This window comes from Triticum urartu, chromosome 2 (assembly GCF_003073215.2).
Source record: "Triticum urartu cultivar G1812 chromosome 2, Tu2.1, whole genome shotgun sequence".
NCBI lineage: Eukaryota > Viridiplantae > Streptophyta > Magnoliopsida > Poales > Poaceae > Triticum > Triticum urartu.
Genome location: NC_053023.1, coordinates 414,114,258 through 414,120,331, shown reverse-complemented (window position 1 = coordinate 414,120,331; position 6,074 = coordinate 414,114,258).

Below are 6,074 nucleotides of genomic sequence, written 5' to 3'. Positions count from 1 at the left end.
CTACGCAAAAGTCAACATACCAAGTACCCATCACAAACCCTTATCTCCCGCATTACATTATTTGCCATTTGCCTCTCGTTTTCCTCGCCCCCACTTTACCCTTGCCGTTTTATTCGCCCTCTCTCTTCGTCCTCCTTCTCTTTCTCTATTTGCCTCTTTTTGCCCGTTTCTTGTTTGATTGTGTGTTGGATTGCTTGCTTGTCGTTATGGCTAGTCCCCTATCTTCCCCTTTGTCTCTCGAGTTTGAGGTTCTTCACTTCAAACAAAGACAAGGAGAAAACTTAAAAGATGCTTGGTTTAGAATGGTGGGGTTTTATCGTAATTGCACCCTAGAGGTGAATTTTAGAATTCTGTTTCACAACTTTTATGTTGGATTGAATTTGTCTCATAGAAAACTCTTGGATTGCGTTGCCAAAGGCAATTTTATTGAAATTGATCCCAGTATTGCGCATGAAATTATAGAGGGTATAGTGGGAACACTACCCCAACAAAAGGGGCATTATCATACCCAAGAAGAAACGCAAGTTTTTGAGAAAATTTGTGAAGTAACCAAGATTTTACAAATATCTCTTGAACCTCTTAAGGGTGTTAGCAGGAATCTCCACCGTATGAATATGTTGATTACCCTTTGCAATAAGCGTTTGGATCCTTTAGATCTCAAAATTTCCGAATATGAGGGGAAACGTAAGGAACCTCCCGGATTCGAGCATAACTCCGCAAAACAATTAAAGACCCAAGACGATATTACCTATATCTATCCTTGCTTTTATGCCTAGCTAGGGGCGTTAAACAATAGCGCTTGTTGGGAGGCAACTCAATTTTATTTTTATTCCTTGATTTTATCGGTGGTTGATGAATTGCTATGATTGATTTAATCTGCTTGTGGTTATGTTGCTGTCCTATGGTGCCCGTCATATGAGTGCGCGCGTGGATCACACCCTAGGGTTAGTTGTATGTTGATATGACTATGTATTGGAGGGCAAGAGTGACAGAAGATTCAACCTAGCATAGATATTTATTACTAAACAGGAACAAAAATCAAGGAATAAAAATAAAATTGGGTTGCCTCCCAACAAGCGCTATCGTTTAGCGCCCCTAGCTAGGCATGATGATTTCAATGATGCTCACATAAAAGATAAGAATTGAAACATAAAGAGAGAATCATGAAGAATATGACTAGCACACTTAAGTCTAACCCACTTCCTATGCATAGGGATTTTGTGATTAAACAACTTATGAGAACAATAATCAACTAGCATAGGAGGGCAAAACAAGCATAACTTCAAAACTTTAAGCACATAGAGAGGAAACTTGATATTATTGCAATTCCTACAAGCATATATTCCTCCCACATAATAATTTTCAGTAGCATCATGAATAAATTCAACAATATAACCATCACATAAAGCATTCTTTTCGTGATCTACAAGCATGCAAAATTTACTACTCTCCACATAAGCAAAATTCTTCTCATTCGGAATAGTAGGAGTATCATAAGAGACTTGAACACTATAAATTGTTTCCATGTTAAAGGAGTAATGTTTGGAGAAAGGGTACTCATAATCATGACAAGTTTTATAATTATAATCATCACTACTCTTTATAGCATAAGTTTTATCACAATAATCATCATAAGTAGCAACTTTGTTCTCATCATAATTGATTGAAACCTCTTCCAAAATAGTGGATACATCACTAAGTGAAGTCATGACCTCTCCAAATCCACTTTCATAAATATTGTAAGATTCAACATCCTCCAAAATAGTGGGATCATTACTTCCTAAAGTTGACACTCTTCCAAACCCACTTTCATCAATATAATCATCATAGGTAGAAGGTATGCTATCATCATAACAACTTTGCATATCAAAACTTGGGAGGCTAAAAATATCATCATTATTAAACATAGCATCCCCAAGCTTGGGACTTTTCATATCATAAGAACAATCACTCTCATCATTAATAGTATGGATAGCACCAATAGTATAGCAATTATCATATTCTTCCAAGCAAGTGCCAAAAAGATTTTCAAGATCATAATGAGTGTCATTATCTTCCCAATCATAATCATGACAATAGGCAATAGGCATAACGAGATCATCATCAAGTGCATCATCTTCATTTTCATGAGGCACAACAATAATAGGAGAAACGTTATTTGGGAGGGATACCTTTTTACCTCTCTTCCTTTTTCTTTTCTTCTTCACCACATCATGTGTGGGTTCAATCCTATTTCTGGAGCTCCTTATTAATGAAATTGGTTGAATAGAAAGCTCCTCCTCGTTACCTGATTCATCATAAGAAATAATAGGAGGATATTAGGAAGTCTCTTCCCTTTCATTAGTATTCTCTTCATCTTCTATTTGTTTTCTTTTCTTTATGTAATTGGCAATATAAGGATTTTTAATGTAATTTACCGCACAATACATATAAATTTCCTCTAGATCAAAATAAAGAACTCTATCAAGGGCAAATTTTGAAATATCCTTAGTTATACGTTTCATTTCTTCATAACCCAAGAGCAAACTAAGTTCATTATGATGTGCAAGGGAAATCAAGTCGTCACAATTTTTGGACCCGATAGGATCATGAAACAATTTGCATTGGGTATTGAAATGATCATGTTCATTGCAAAGTTCACAAGTACAGCTAAGAAAATTAAAATTTTCAGCACAAGCATCTAGCCTTTGTTGCAACCATTTAGTTTCCAAGTACTTATGCCTCTTGCAATATCTATCTTCCCTATTTGGTGTGTACTTGCAAACCCAATATACTCCACAAAAATTGACATGCTTATAAGAGATATTTTCATCATGACTAGTGCAATCATCATTAGTACCATGGATATTCAAGGAGTTCATACTAACAACATTGCAATCATGCTCATCATTCAAAGATTTAGTGCTAAACATTTTAATGCATTCTTCTTCTAACACTTTGGCACAATTTTCCTTTCCATCATACTCGCGAAAGATATTAAAAATATGAAGAGTATGAGACAAACTCAATTCCATTTTTTATTGTTTTCTTTTATAAACTAAACTAGTGCTAAAACAAGAAACAAAAAGATTCTATTGCAAGATCTAAAGATATACCTTCAAGAGCTAACCTCCCCAGCAACGGCGCTAGAAAAGAGCTTGATGTCTACTACACAACCTTCTTCTTGTAGACGTTGTTAGGCCTCCAAGTGCAGAGGTTTGTAGGACAGTAGCAAATTTCTCTCAAGTGGATGACCTAAGGTTTATCAATCCATAGGAGGTGTAGGATGAAGATGGTCTCTCTCAATCAACCCTGCAACCAAATAACAAAGAGTCTCTTGTGTCCCCAACATACTCAATACAATGGTAAATTGTATAGGTGCACTAGTTCGGCGAAGAGATGGTGGTACAAGTGCAATATGGATAGTAGATAATGGTTTTTGTAATCTAAAAATATAAAAACAGAAAGGTAACTAATGATAAAAGTGAGCACAAACGGTATTGCAATGCGTTGAAACAAGGCCTAGGGTTCATACTTTCACTAGTGCAAGTCCTCTCAACAATAATAACATAATTAGATCACATAACTATCCCTCAACATGCAACAAAGAGTCACTCCCAAAGTCACTAATAGCGGAGAACAAACGAAGAGATTATGGTAGGGTACGAAACCACCTCAAAGTTATTCTTTCCAATCAATCCATTGGGCTATTCCTATAAGTGTCACAAACAACCCTAGAGTTCGTACTAGAATAACACCTTAAGACACAAATCAACCAAAACCCTAATGTCACCTAGATACTCCAATGTCACCTCAAGTATCCGTGGGTATGATTATACGATATGCATCACACAATCTCAGATTCATCTATTCAGCCAACACAAAGTACTTCAAAGAGTGCCCTAAAGTTTCTACCGGAGAGTCAAGATGAAAACGTGTGCCAACCCCTATGCATAGGTTCATGGGCGGAACCCGCAAGTTGATCACCAAAACATACATCAAGTGGATCAATAGAATACCCCATTGTCACCACGGGTATCCCACGCAAGACATACATCAAGTGTTCTCAAATCCTTAAAGACTCAATCAGATAAGATAACTTCAAAGGGAAAACTCAATCCATTACAAGAGAGTAGGGGGGGGGGAGAAACATCATAAGTTCCAACTATAATAGCAAAGCTCGCGATACATCAAGATCGTATCACCTCAAGAACACGAGAGAGAGAGAGAGATCAAACACATAGCTACTGGTACATACCCTCATCCCCGAGGGAGAACTACTCCCTCCTCGTCATGGAGAGCACCGGAATGATGAAGATGGCCACCGGAGAGGGATTGTCCCCTCCAACAGGGTGCCGTAATGGGTCTAGATTGGTTTTCGGTGGCTATGGAGGCTTTTGGCGGCGGAACTCCTGATCTATTGTGCTCCCCAATGTTTTTAGGGTATATGGGTATATATGGGAGGAAGAAGTACGTCGGTGGACCTCCGGGCTGTCCACGAGGTAGGGGGCGTGCCCAGGGGGGTGGGCGTGCCCCCCACCCTCGTGGGATGCCCGGGACTCTCCTGGTCCAACTCCGATACTCCGTGGGCTTCTTCTGGTCCAAAAATAAGTTCCGTGAAGTTTCAGGTCAATTGGACTCCGTTTGATTTTCCTTTTCTGTGATACTCTAAAACAAGAAAAAAACAGAAATTGGCACTAGGCTCTGGGTTAATAAGTTAGTACCAAAAATAATATAAAAGTGTATAATAAAGCCCATAAACATCCAAAACAGATAATATAATAACATGGAACAATCAAAAATTATAGATACGTTGGAGACATATCAAAGGGGAGAGGGGGCCCCTTCGTCTTCTTCTTCCTTGACCTCCTCCCTAGAAGGGAGAAGGGTTTCCCCTCTGGTCCTTGGCCTCCATGGCATGGGAGGGGCGAGAGCCCCTCCGAGATTGGATCTGTCTCCCTGTCTCTCTTTGTTTCTGCGTTCTGGTCTGCTGCCCTTTCACCGTTTCGTATATATATGGAGATCCGTAACTCCGATTGCCTGAAACCTTTGCCGTGATTTTTTTTACCAAAAATTAGCTTTCTTGCGGCCAAAGAAGGGCATCAACCGCCTTAAGGGTGGCCAACGAGGGTCAGGGGCGCGCCCCCATGCCTCGTGGCCACCTCGGGCACCGTCTCGTGTGAATTTTTCTTCCGGAATTTTCCAAATATTCCAAAAATAAGCTCCGTCCGTTTTTATCCCGTTTGGATTCTGTTTGATATGGATATTCTGCGAAACATAAAACATGCAACAGACAGGAACTAGCACTGGGCACTAGATCAATATGTTAGTCCCAAAAATAATATAAAAAGTTGCCAAAAGTATATGAAAATTGTAGAATATTGGCATGGAACAATAAAAAATTATAGATACGACGGAGAAGTATCAGCATCCCCAAGCTTAATTCCTGCTCGTCCTCGAGTAGGTAAATGATAAAAAGGATAATTTTTGATGTGGAATGCTACCTAGCATAATCTTGATCATATATCTAGTCATGGCATGAATATTAAGATACGAGTGATTCAAAGCAATAGTCTATCATTTGACATAAAAACAATAATACTTCAAGCCTACTAATAAAGCAATCATGTCTTTTCAAAATAACATGGCCAAAGAAAGTTATCCCTAAAAAATCATATAGTCTGGCTATGCTCCATCTTCACCACATAAAATATTCACATCATGCACAACCCCGATGGCAAGCCAATCAATTGTTTCATACTTTTGATGTTCTCAAACCTTTTCAAGTTTCACGCAATACATGAGCGTGAGCCATGGACATATCACTATAGGTGGAATAGAATGGTGGTTGTGGAGAAGACAAAAAGGAGAAGATAGTCTCACATCAACTAGGCGTATCAACGGGCTATGGAGATGCCCATCAATAGATATCAATGTGAGTGAGTAGGGACTGCCATGCAACAGATGCACTAAAGCTATAAGTGTATGAAAGCTCAAACTGAAACTAAGTGGGTGTGCATCCAACTTGCTTGCTCATTGTGACGCCCGGATAATTAAGCTATAGTGAACCTCTGCTAATGATGGCACGTCACCTC